The sequence below is a fragment of the Juglans regia genome, chromosome 6 (assembly GCF_001411555.2).
Source record: "Juglans regia cultivar Chandler chromosome 6, Walnut 2.0, whole genome shotgun sequence".
In the NCBI taxonomy this organism is placed as follows: domain Eukaryota; kingdom Viridiplantae; phylum Streptophyta; class Magnoliopsida; order Fagales; family Juglandaceae; genus Juglans; species Juglans regia.
In genome coordinates, this window is record NC_049906.1 from 19,986,598 (window position 1) to 20,001,099 (window position 14,502).

Consider the following 14,502-nt stretch of genomic DNA (forward strand, 5'->3'; position numbering starts at 1 on the left):
CCATGTAAGGAAAACACGGGAATCGAGACGCCGGGATGATGACAACACGGTCACACATCCCAACGAAAGTGCCAAGTGTGTGTACATGCAACGGTGTACAACAACAACGCAGCGGATTAGTCAACTAAGTACCAGAATTTAAATACAAGTAAACATCAGTAAAGTTTTAAAAGTAGTTATACAGTCATCCAAAATAAAGTTAACACATGTCCCAAAAATACAAAGGGTAAAATAAAATAACAATAAACAGTGATCCCAGATCACTCCTCGGGCGGAGCCGTCTCCTCAGGCTCACCCTCCTCCTCCTCATCTGCATCAAAATCTGCGTTACCACAGAATGGTACCGCAGGTAAGTATAACCCAAAAATAATCTCAGGAATAAAATGCATTTAATACAACTAACATGCATGCATATGATGAAATATGCATTTTTCCTCAAAACATCATTTTCCCCGAAAATGATAATTTTCCAACACACGCCAAAAATCCCATTTGGCCCAAAAATAATCCGTAAAACATTTTCCCAGAAAATGATTTACACAAAATCCAACTCACACTATTTTCCCAGAAAATAGTCCATTTAATCCGTCAATACCCTATGCACCATGGCCTCCCCTAGGGACCATCCGCACGTCCTGGCTTCGTAGCGATGCCCAGTTCCGCGCCCAGCGCGTACATGGCCGAGCACCACTACGCAACGAGCGATGCCCAGTTCCGCGCCCAGCGCGTACATGGCCAGACATCCTCTAGTCCCCGCCAGCAGAAGGACCACGGAGTCGGCACGAATCTCTCGTCCGATCCCATTGTCGCCCAGCGACAATCCAGGGGACGTTACTCAGTTTATTCCGCTCCCGAGTAACCAGAGGAGCTCCACCGAGATAATGCCCCATCTCGGCTTGGGGTCGTGATACGCACGCACCCAAATTCCATTCTCACATGAAAACCCAGTTTTCATAAACACATGAACATGAATGCAATACACGAAAACCCAGTTTTCCTTTACAAACATGATCATGCATGAAATAATGATATGCACATGTACCAACACAAATCCACATTCCTCAATAACCAATAACCAATCCAATCAAACCAACCCAAACAACTCCAATCATAAATCCATCCGACCCCCGTACTCCTCGGACTCAGTCCGGCATGCCAAAAAAATACAGTGAAATGCGTTAGTGCAAAAATACATAAAATTCATGAGAACTCTTTGGAGAAATACTTACAGCGCTATAAGATAATTTCCGGAGGATCACGAAGCTGAAAAAGGCGACGTCTGAGCAACACCACAGTGTAAAATACACTGTGGCCGTGGGTCACAAATACCCACTTTCCAACGGAGACAAACGAAGACCCCAAAATGATAGGGTAGGGCCTAGAGAGGTCGGTGAAGCCAATGGTGGTGGTGGTTTGCCGTGGATGACGGCGCAAATGGTGGTTTAAGGCCAAAAATGTACAAATCGGAAATGGACTTGGTGGGGCTTCACCGGTGACGGATCGGAGCTGGGGTTGGGTCCAAAGGGTTGCCAAGAGGTCGGGGATGAAGTGGTAGGAAGATGGTGGACAATGGCGGTGCGACGGCGGCGCAACGGCGGAAAGAGTGCCGCGGCTTCGTGGGTCTCGTGGGGGCTAACGGCGGCTTGGATGGAAGTGAGGTTGGTGGGGTAAGGTCGCCGGCGGCAGGGGAACCGAATGGAGGGGGCGGTGTCGACCACGGCGGCTCGACGGCGGCGGGCTGGGGTGGAGGCCGAAGTCGCACGGGGAGAGAGAAGGAGAGAGAGGGAATCGGGTTCACGCGGGAGAGAAGGGACCGAAAGAAAATAAGGGAAAAAAGAAAAAGGAAGGAAAAGAAAAGGAGAGGAAAGAAAAAGAGGGAAAAAGAAATGAGGTCCAATCCTCATAACTTGGGTCACGAAAATGATCCAACGGAAATGATTTTAAAACCACAAATTAAATAAAATAATTTAAACGTAATGGTAAAGTCAAATTGAAATAATTAAATCTCACAGTATTAATTTAAATATTAAAAGCAATTTAAATACATAACAATAAATAAATATTAAGAAAGCACATAAAAATAATTTTCACCAAATTAAAAATCCTAAAAATAACCCACTTAAAAATCCAATAATTTTAAAATAAGAGAATACATTTTGAATCCATAAAAATAATTCCTTCAGTAAAAATATACTAAAATATGGGGTGTTACACTGCCGGTCTCACCACATGCGGCGTCCTCAGTATTTGTTCACAACGAAGGGGGCAAACAAAGGCCAGTCTATTACACCAGCAGGGCTTTTCAGGGAGCCAAGGTGAGATATGCATGCATAGAACCACTCGTCTTTGCATTGGTTACAACGACCTGACGACTATAGCTGTGATGACCAAGACTTTCTAAGTTTTCATTTTTTCTACTTTAAAGCACATGAGAGTTTCGACCTTGTAGGAAATTAGGGTTTTTGAAGCCCAATGAAATTAGGGCTCATGCCCAACTTGAGCCTGTACCTTTTTAGTCTGGTACCAAGATGCAATGGAGGGTGGGTTGTTTTGCAATTGGGATTCTTTCATTAAAGCTTTACAAGTAAGGTTTGGTCCAACTGCATATGATGACCCAATGGAGGCCATGACTAGGCTTAAACAGACTTCAACTATTGTTGTGTATAAGGCACAATTTGAAGCCCTCTTGAATAGGTTAAAGGGCTTACCTAAGAAACATAAGTTGATTTGTTTCTTTAGTAGATTAAAGGATGACATTCGATTGCCCATTATAATGTTCAATCCTGTTAATCTCAATGCAGCCTTTGGGTTGGCCAAGATTCAAGAAGAGTATCTTCTATCTTCTAAGAAACCTTGGAGGAGTTATGGTATGAGTAAAGAGAGTCTTGAATTTTCTGTGGAGTCTAGTAGAATACAGAAAACTGCAGGTCCAGTGAGAAGAATTTCTTCTGCAGTGATGGATGAGAAGAGAAGGAAAGGCCTTTGTTACCATTATGAGGAGAAATGGAATTATGCACATGTGTGCAAGAATCCTAAAGTCTATTTACTTCAATCTGAGGAACTGGAAGTGCAGGAAGAGGAAGTTGTGAAAGAAGTGCTACACATGGAGAAAGAAGCTCCTCGGCAGGAAAATTTGGAAATCTCTATTCATGCAATTTCTGGGTGTTTGAACAATAATTCTATGAGATTGCTTGCAAGAGTGGTTTCTTGTTCTGTAGAGATCTTAGTGGATTCAGGAAGTACTCAAAACTTCCTGGATCCCTCAGTTGTACAAGCTGCTAAGTTGACAATTAAGAATGATGCTAGTTTACAAGTTAAGGTGGCTAATGGTGATAAAGTTCTGAGCATGGGAAGCTGTGAAGAAGTGGTGAACATACAAGGGTCGAGATTTACAATTCCTTTTCATGTTCTTACTCTGGGTGGTTGTGATATTGTTTTAGGTGTCCAATGGTTAAAGACATTGGGCCCTATTAATTGGGATTTCACTTAGATGATAATGACTTTTGAGTGGGCTTTTAAGAAAGTGGTACTACAAGGATTGGGATCTAAGAGGGTCAATGTGTAGCCAGCTGTGAAGTGTTTAAAGTCTTCCATGGTTAGGAAGGAAGGTTGGTTTTTACAGATAATAACAGTAGATATAAAACAATAAGAACTGGTGCCTAATCAGCAGCTAGCAGAGGTACTGGAGGAATTTAAAGTTGTTTTTGATGAGCCAGTTGGGTTGCCCCTAGAAGATCTTTTGATCACAAGATAATGTTGGAAGATGGTACCCCTCCTGTATCAGTGAGGCCTTATAGGTACTCTCATTATCAAAAAATAGAAATTGAAAAGATAGTGCAGAATCTTTTAGAAACTGGGGTTGCAAGACCCAGTCAAAATCTATTTTCTTCACCTATTTTATTGGTTAAGAAATCAGACGGTTCTTAGAGAATGTGTGTAGATTATAGAGCCTTGAACAAAGCCACTATCAAGGACAAATTTCTCATCCCAGTCATTGAAGAACTTTTAGATGAACTATTTGGAGCTAAAATGTTTTCGAATCTTGATTTAAGATCTGATTACCACCAGATTCGAATAAGGGAACAAGATATTGAGAATACTGCATTTAGGACCCATGAGGGTTATTATGAATTTTTGTTAATGTCTTTTGGCCTTACCAATGCTCCAGCAACTTTTCAAAGGTTGAATCAAGTATTCAAGTCATTTCTTAAAAGATTTGTGTTAGTCTTCTTTGATGAAATATTGTTTTACAGTAGCAGTATTGAAGATCATTTGAAACATCTTAGATATGTGTTAGAGGTATTGAAGAGCAATGAATTATTTGCTAAAATATCTAAATGTAGGTTTGGAGTGAAGTAGATTGATTACTTGGGGCATATAATTTCAGAGTTTGGTGTAATGGCTGATCCAATTGTGGCGCCCCCGACTCCCATGTACGGAAACACGAGAATCGAGACACCCGGATGATGACAAAACAGTCACGCATCCCAACGATAATGCCAAGTGTGTGCACATGCAACAATGTACAATAAACAACGCAGCGGATAATTTAAGTAAGTCAACTAAGTACCAGGATTTTTAATACAAATTAACATAAGTAAAATCATTAAAAAAGAGTTATACAGTTATCCAAAAATAAAATATAATACAAGTCCAATACAATTACGAGTGATCCCATATCACTCATCAGGCGGAGGCGAATCCTCAAGCTCACCCTCAGCTTCATCTGCATCGAAATCTGCATTACCATAAAACGGTACCACAAGTAAATATAATCTAAACAACCCACGAGATAAAAGGGCATTAATGCAACCAACATGCATGCATATGATGAAGTATGCATTATTATCAAAACAACATTTTTTCCGTAAATGAATATTTACCAACGCACATCAAAATCTCATTTGGCCCAAAAATAATAATCCGTCATTTTCCTAGAAAATGGCCCACACCAAGTCCTTTTATCCAACACATGCTATTTTCCCAGAAAATAGCCCAATAATCCATTTATTCAAGAACTCGCGATTTTTCCATAAAATGGCCCATTAACCAATTTTACCGTATGCACCATGATCTCCCATAGAGACCATCCGCACACTCTGGCTCCCTTCGCCACACCACGGGTAACGACCGTGCGTGTGACTTCGTAACTAGCAATGCCCAGTTTCGCGCCCAGCGGGTTCGTGGCCAAGCATCCTCTAGGCCCCACCAGTAGAGGGGCCATGGAGTCGACATGAAAGCGTTACAATCCCGTCCAATCCCGTTGTTGCCCAGCGACAACCCAGGGGAGGTCACTCAGTATATTCTGCTCGAGTGACCAAGGAGCTCCACCGAGATAATATCTCATCTCAGCTTGGGGTCGTGATACACACGCACCCAAAAATCATTTCTCACATGAAAACCTAGTTTTCAATTAACACATGAACATGAATGCAATTATACGAAAACCCAATTTTCATTTATAAACATGATCATGCGTGCAAATATGCAATGTACATGAAACGACGCATTATCGAACAACCAACAATTCACAACACAATCCAAGCACACAAACAACTCCATCCTCCAATCCATCCGACCCCCTTACTCCTCGGACTCAATCCGGCACAACCAACCAGATCATAGTAAAATGAGTTAGTGCAAAAATACATTTAAATCACAAAAGTTCTTTGGAAAAATACTTACAGGGCTTTATTATAATTTTTGAATGATCATGGAGGTGCAAGAGGTAGCGGCACAGCAACGGAATAATGCAAAATGCACTGTGGTCGTGGGTCTCAAAAACTCACTTTTGAACAGGGACAAAGCAAGACTCAAGATTACTAGAGAATGGCTTAGGGATGTCAGTGAAGCTAATGGTGGTGGTGGTTGACCGTGGGTGGGGGGTGTGGGAGGTGTTTGGAGGCCAAAATGCTCAAAACGGAAATGTGGATGGTGGAGTTTCACCGATGGCGAATCGAAGCTGAGGATGGTTGGTTTAGGTTATTTGGAGGTCAATGATGATGTGGTGAAGAGATGGTAGTCGGAGGTCACGCGACGGCGGCGCAAGGGCGCAAGGAATGCCGCGGCTTGAGGCCACGCACGGGGGTTAATAGTGGCGCAGGAGGAGTTGGGAATGGAGGGGGGTAGTCGCCGGCAGGTGAGGAAGAGAATGGGAGGGGCAGTGAGGCACACGGCAGCAGTGGCTGGAGGACGACACAATGGACGGGGGAGAGCGGGGCTGCGCACAGGAGAGAAGAGAGAGAGAGGAGAAAAGAAAATGAGAAAAATAAAAGAAAAAAGGAAAAATAAAAAGTGAGGGAAATAAATGAGGTACAATCCTCACATCTGGGTCATAAAAATGATCCAACGAAAAATATTTCAAAACAACAAGTTAAATAAAATAATTTAAACGTAGTGATTCAATAAAAATACAATAATTAAATCCAACAATAAAGTAATTTAAAATAAAGAGAAATTTAAACGCATAACAATAATTAATATTAAGGAAACATATCAAATTAATTTTCAAAAATTAAAAATCATAAAAATAAACTCACTCAAAATCTGATAAACCTAAAACAAGAGAATCAATTTTTAAATTAATAAAAATAATCCTTCAATTAAAAATACACTAAAATACGTAGTGTTACACCAACTGAGATTTCTGCTATGAGTGATTGGCCAGTTCCTAAAGATTTAAAGTCCTTAAGAGGATTTTTAGGCCTAACTGGCTATTACAGAAAATTTATCAAGCATTATGGGAGTATAGCATCTCCTTTAACTTAGTTATTGAAGAAGGGATCATTTGAATGGACTTAGGAGGCAACAAGAGGTTTTCTAGAATTCAAGGCTGCTGTGATTGAACCACCTATCCTTGCCTTACCTGATTTTTCAAAGAAATTCATCATTGAATATGATGCCTCAGGTTTGGGGTTAGGGGCAATATTGATGCAAGAAGAGCATCTTATTGCTTTTTATAGCAAAGCTCTTAAAGGCAAGGCCTTGTTGTTATCAACCTATGAGAAAGTATTTCTAGCATTGGTATCTGCTGTTGGGAAATGGAGGTCTTACCTTTTGGGTCAGTCTTTCAAAATTAAGACTGATCAGCAAGCTTTAAAATTTTTCTTGGAACAAAAGGTTGGAATTGAGTCTCAACAAAAGTGACTTTCTAAACTATTGGGCTACAATTTTATAGTAGATTACAAAAAGGGAAAAGAGAATAAAGTTGTTGATGCCCTTTCCAGAAAAATTGGGGAAGATTCTACTACTTTGGATGTAATATCATTTCCAACACCACTTTGGATTGATGAGTTGAGAAAAAGCTATACTTTTTTACAGAAAATTGATGAGATTTGCAAACAATTGCAGCAAGGGGTTGGAGGGCATAAGAATTATTCTTTGCAGAATGGGTTGTTACTCAGGAAAGGTATATTAGTGGCTGTACCTGATTCACCTTTTAAGGTGAAAATTTTACATTTTATACATGATAATCCACAAGCCCACGTGGGGTATCACAAGACTTTGCACAGAGCTAAACAAGATTTTTATTGGAAAGGTATGAGAAATGATGTTAAGAAAATGCCAAGTCTACCAGGTCAGTAAGCATGAGACATTACTTTCTCCAGGGTTGTTGCAACCCTTACCTATACCAAATTCTCCATGGCTAGACATCTCCATGGATTTAATTGAAGGCATTCCTATGTCAAAGGGGGTAAGTGTGATTTTCAATGTGGTGGATAGATTGACTAAATTTGGTCATTTATTTTCACTTTTCTCATCCTTATACAGCAAGCAAAGTGGCTGAAGTGTTTTTTTCTAATGTCTTCAAGCTGCATGGTATGCCAAGATCGATAGTCTCGGATAGAGACCCAATTTTTACAAGCTCTATTTTAAAAGAGTTGTTTAAGCTGCAAAATACCAATTTGAACTTTAGTTCAGCTTATCACCCACAATCCAATGGACAAACTGAAGTTTTAAACAAGTGTTTGGAATCTTATCTTAGATGTTATACTAGTGACAAGCCTAAGGAATGGAGTATGTGGCTTCCTTTGGCGGAGTGGTGTTATAACACTACATGTCATTCATCTATTGGCATAACACCCTTTGAAGTTTTATATGAGTACCCTCCACCCAAGTTAATTACATATGTTTCTGGAGTTACTTCTAATGCAGCAGTTGATCAACAGCTCAAGTCAAGAGAACAAGTCATGGCACTTTTGAAAAACAATTTACAAAAGGCTCAGTAGAGAATGAAGGTGTATGCAGATAAGAAGAGGTCTGACAGGCAGTTTCAGTTGGATGATTGTGTGTACTTGAGACTTCAGCCTTATAGGCAGAAGTCAGTTGCTCTCAGGCACAATTTGAAATTGGCTCCAAAGTTTTATGGACCATTCAAGGTTGTACAAAAGATTGGTACCGTGGCTTATAAATTGGAATTACCATCTACTTCAAAAATTCACCCAGTTTTTCATGTTTCTTGTTTAAAGAAGAAACTGGGTCAACAGATTAAGACTTTGCCAACACTTCTACCTGTGGATTCGCAAGGTCAGATTTAGCCAAAGCCTGAAGCTATTTTGTAGAGGAAAATCAAACAGAAAGGTCATCATGTTGTTACTGAAGTGTTAGTAAAATGGACTGGAGCAAGTGCAGATGACAGCACCTGGGAATCTTTATGGAAACTCAGGAATACCTATCCTCATTTGGTAGGCACCTTGCTCTAGAAGCAGATGTTGTACTGATGGCCCTGTGGTCAGGGGCCTTATGGGGAGGGCATTTGAGATTCTTAGCCTTGCGGTCAAGACTTTATAAGGGGGACAGGTTGTTAAGTGTGAAGTAAAAGCTAATTGAATTAACCATGAGATTGGATACGGTGCGTTTAGATATCAAGAGGTTGATTGTTAATAAAACAGTGCATTGAGGGAAGTGAGTTATGATTATAAATAGCAGTGGTTAAACGGGGCATTTTGTAAAGGCGGTGGGAATTGTCTATAAAAGGGAGGGAAACCAACTGTATAGGTATTCTGTTAGTTGTTCACATGTTGATTGTACGGAGGTTAGGTTAGAGAACCCTCGAAGTTCTCTGTGCAATAAAATTTTAAGGCTATTCTTGAGTTTTCAGTTCATTTCTATTGTGTTTTTCTCTTTTTTCATATCTGTCCCATTACACCAAAATCAAAATTCGACCCTAGTAGTGACACATTAACACCATAAAAAAATGGCGCTTGAAAACAAACCTAAATCAAAATGACACACGAAAAAAATATATATATATTCCCCCTTTCCTTCTAAAAATCAGGGAAAGCATGATAGAAAGGCATTAAAAGCCATAGCTCGACTGTAATGTTGGAAAACTGATTATTCATAGAGAAAAACGAAGAATGCATAAACCTGGACCATCCAATATACAATATATGTGAAAAGGGATAGGAAAATCTAAAAGAGAAACAGTGTGTTTCTGAAAATTATTCCAAGCATCAGGAATAACTATTGAGAAAAGATTACATTCCATTATAGATGGGAAGTTGATATCGAATTTGAAAAATGGCTTCTGAACAAAACAAAACTACCTCAACGTTAACTCACCAGTTTTATAGCCTTCAGAACTCTTTCAACGGAGCTTTATTTGGCGGCGGCGGCTTCCTGGGGTGTCTTGGCCACAATGGAGACCGCGTGTAGTCCAGATTGAAGTTCATCGGCTAACGCATCATAGACAAGACGATGCCTTTTCACCAGGCTCTGCCCGTTGAACTTCGGTGACACGATCTTAACGTTGAAGTGAGTCTCGCTATCCGCAGTGCCCCTGACAGCGGCATGGCCGGCGTGCTGGTACGACACGTCGTCGATCTCCAAAGCCGTCGCTTCCAGTGCCGATTGCAACTTCGCCCTCATTCTATTGGCCCTCGATAGCACCAAATTCGCCCCTCTCGAACCCATCTGTCTGAAACCTTTCTTGACTTGCTTCGCTTTTTATCGCGCTCAAGGACGGGGCTAAAGATAAGAGCGAGAGATAAGTCTAGTAGCAGTTAAAAAGAAAGAATTATTATTATTATTATTATTATTTTAACGTTACCTTGACTTATTTGACGTTTCATCGGATCTATTATTTGGAGATATTTATCTCTCGTGCAATAAAAATTAGTAAATTATTTACATATTAATCAAAATAGTTTATATTATAATTTACTCTTATGCAATGTGCACTTTTTTAGTAATAGCTTCCTTATGGTTTGAGTTCTTTTACAATAGCACATTTTGTTACAATTTTCGTGAACAAATTGTTGATGTTGTGTTATGAAGCTTGTGCAATTTACTGATTCTTTTACAAAAGCACATTTTGTTTCAATAGCACATTTCGTGAACCTGTTGGGCTCAAGCCTTGTTCTTGTTAAGATAAAGAATAGGGGGTTTGGGGCCGTGATACCTTTGATGCTTAAATTAGTTTCGGTGTAGGAGAGATAAGAATAAAAGAATCAATCAAGGAAGATAATAGTAGAACTATTCAAGAGAGTGAGTAACCCCCTTCTCGTCTGAGGGATGAGGTATTTATACCTGGCCGAGGAGCTCTATAACGCTCGTCCTTGTGGTGAGACTTTTTATAAAATGATTTTAAAAATGACAATGGGAATTACTGTTCAATTTAAAACTTTTTACTTTTATACCCAAGGTGCAAGACTCTACGTTATAAAATAAAATGTGTTTTGAGAATAAAAGAGGTTTGAACTGGAAAACATCAATCTTACAATAAAATAAAAGGGCTTCTCTCATGCCAAGACCACCGTACTCTTCCCCATGGACCGTGTTAGTCCTGATGCGTACTGTTTATTCAGTTCCAATGGGGGAGGGGCACACATAAAAACTAAAATGAGTCGAATACTCAGTAAGTATTACTTCATACCATTAAAATATAATAAAATAAGTTTTCATTCATACATTCATCATACCATACGTACTATACGTACATGCATACATGCATTCATTTAAAAACATCATTGGACAAGGTTTTCCTTTAAAAATGGGCTTTCTTTTCATAAAATGTTTCTCTCGTTAGAGCCTTCATTTCTTCAAAATATCGATACATTCATGCATTCATACATTCTTTTTTACCACTTTCATTGGCCGGTACACACTATTACGCCCCTTGTGTTGGGGTTAGCGGTCTTTTGGACCGGAACTCCACCCGTGTCCATAGGTTGGAAATCCCTTTTCCGTCAGGGGGCAGCATTGGGTGCACTAACAGTACTACTTACCTGGCACTGCAATCTGCCCAATCATTTGGTACCCTTTCCATTTATTCATATGGCCGTTACGTATTTTCATCTATTAAATGTTCAATCTTTTCTTTCAGTTCAGTCTTTTCTGTCTTTTCTTTTTAGTTCATTTCAGCTCTATCTTTTTAGTTCTTTTCATTTAACAGTTCAATCATGGAAGAACATCATTTAAAAGCAAAAGCTTTAACATCGTCTTTCATGGCATCCATAAAACTTCAATTCATGGTATCCATAAAGCATCAGTTCATAGGGACCTTTTAAAACAACATACTTTATTCGTATCGTTTAAAGCATCAGTTATAGTATAAGGCATATGCCTCAACATTTGTTTTCTTAGAAAATACATACAATAGATACTGCCTATAGTCATCCATTCACATGCGTACAATTAATACTTTGGGTGCGTAAAAAGGGGCTGCCAAGAAGGGTCGTACATACGTATACTTTTGAACACTTAACATGCTTTCATAAAACATCTCTTGTGTCGTTTCGTAATGCATCGTAAAGGAAAAGCATTTCATTTTCATTTCGTATCGTTTTGGAAACTCTAAACATTTCATTTTCATTTCGTATCGTTTTGGAAACTCTAAAAGAGTATGAACGTAATACTTACCTCTGGACTCCTTGCTACTTTCATATCATGCAGTCCATTCATGTGCGTGTCAGATGGCAACCTACATGCATACACATAACCTTGACGTCATTCTTTTTCTAATGCATAAGCAACTAAACTAGAAGTAGAACTACACTTCACTTGGAACACTCTCCTTCTATCTCGTACTTTTACGTGCCCTTTACTATGCTAAAACCTTCGGGATCCACTTACAGTCACTACCTCTTCCAAACTCAAGGTCTTACCTCGAGTGCTCTTCCACTAAAGTGAACTCATGATTCACTTTAGGATTAAGACACTAAGACCTTCCTCTTATTCTTCTTATTGACCACATTCCGACGCATGATTCCGACCGACATTGTCACACATCCCAATCCTAGACAATACACCCGTCACTACCTCCATGCACCTTAGCTCACACTAAATTCTCATTCCCATCCATACACGCCACACAGCTTTATGCCAACTCTGAGGCTTAAGCACCGTGTAATCATGCTTAGGATAGATTACCCATTACATATAGTGAATCCGTCCAGTACTTGTGTCTCACTAGATTACACATGTACTTTACCCATTTATCACCTAAGATCAACATATAACACATTGATCATATGCTCGTATGGACAAGTGCCATACTCCGACACCAACATTCTCTTAACCCGGCTAGCATGACTCTTCATGCTACCCATCCCTTTTGACAGTTCATCCCAACACTTAACATGACAAGACTCCATTCACAACTACGCCTTATGTCACGTCATATAGCTCGAGGCTACTCCCAAGCTACACCGTGACCTTGTCACGTCACCTGACATCCTATTACGTCATTTCTATGCCAACTATTAACTCATCGTGAGTACGGTCTCTCACGTACTCCTGTCACATTGTGACACCCCATCACGTTCCTGCTACGCCACTCTTACACTAACTCCTCACCCATCACAAGCACGACTTCTGGTTTAACCATGTCACTTCATAACATTCCCCAATCATGCTTCTGCTGCGCACTCTTACACTTGTCCTGTCACATCACACATACTCTCAGCCATAAGGCAAACACGGTGACATCTATCACCTCAGACTACAGGCCACGTCATAACTACTTCAGGACACTATTTCACAGATCCCGACACTGTTCATCACGCTCTACGCTCATCAACTACGCACCCATCCTTATCTCCGGGACACGCCACACGGTGTATCGCTGCACCTCATGGAGTACACTCCACATGTACTCTTTTCACACATACTACGCCACACAGAGTACACTCCACGTGTACTCTTCTCATTCCACATTACGCTAGGAGGGTATATTCTACAATACTCTCATTATCCCACACTACACCACAAGAGTACACTTTACGTGCACTCTGTAACAACCCGCTAGAAATTCATTGGTGGAATTTCTATTGACTTTAGGAATCTCGTGAAAACCCCATAAGTTTTTACGAATCGACCAATCGCATAGGTTTTAGTCTGTCAACATAGTCAGTATTATCACTCATTATGGTGCTAGTAATATGAGTTTAATTATTTGAGGTAGTTAGAAGTGTCAGAATGCATTATGGTCTACGCCATTGGACTCAGATGATTATTTAGGATTTTATGGCGCAATAACTTATTTTCATAATTCCGGACGAAACATCTGTTGAAAATTGTGAAATTATTTTTAGGGGCACTTCAGGGTTGAATTTCGTTAAACGATTTCCACTATAAGTTAATATGAATATTTAGAAATTTTTAGTACTAAGTTTATTATGTATTTTTTTGGAGTGAATAGTAACCTCGATAAGCGCACCCATTGCAGTGTTTTCAAAATCACAGTGTGGAATGTCCAAATTAGGTTAGAGAAGTTTTATTTGGACACTTGGCTAGATTTTAGCCACACTTAGTGAATGGTATTAGACACTTGACACAAAGAAGAACCATTAGATAGATTTGTGAAGGAATCAAGGTGTGAGATCATGCCACCTAAGCAAAGTTGTGTTTCATCTGTTCAACCAAATTGTGCCAGACCAAATAGGGTTTCAACCCTAGCAAAACCCTTAATGATTGGAATCCAATTGAAACCCCAAAAGCTTGGTTGAAACCAAAACCCTAAATGGTTTTCCCAAACCCTAAGTTGGCCTCCAAACCCTTTTAATCCGATTTCTAGCATTGTGTTTAATCACTTGATTAAATCACTTCCACATGCTATTAATTAATAAAATCCTTGTTATGACATCATTATTCAACCTTTTAAACCTTGGGAATTTGTTTGGGCCAAGAAAAATTGATTTTGGGCTTGATAGCATCTCAAACCCTAACCAAACCCCCTTTAAACCCCAAATTGAAGCCCACTTGGTGGGGCCCACCAAGGCCCACGAAATTGGCCACCTTGGCAAAGCTTCTTGGTGAAGTTTCCTCCCCCACATGGCAGACCATCCACTGCCATTGGCTGCACCCAATAGTACCTTGATGTGAAGGAGAAATCCACTCCATCAACCTCCATCTTTCACAGCTGCTGCAAGCAGTCTCTGCCCCTCTCTATTCTCCACTTTATGTCACATATCCACCTCCAATCAAGGGTCATTCAAGCCCATAACTTCTCCCTCCAGAAGTCTAAAGTCATGCAAGACATACTTCTCTCCATTTTATCAC

The 14,502-nt window shown here is 40.0% G+C and overlaps 1 non-coding gene across 1 annotated transcript; it reads right to left on the bottom strand.

The window, feature by feature from the left end:
• Nucleotides 1-4,545: 4,545 nt before the first annotated feature.
• Nucleotides 4,546-9,987, bottom strand: LOC108981609. Its single transcript, XR_004801656.1, has 2 exons — nucleotides 9,565-9,987; nucleotides 4,546-4,738 (listed from the first exon to the last, which is right to left on the bottom strand). It is a non-coding gene; the product is annotated as an uncharacterized LOC108981609 (transcript).
• Nucleotides 9,988-14,502: the final 4,515 nt, after the last annotated feature.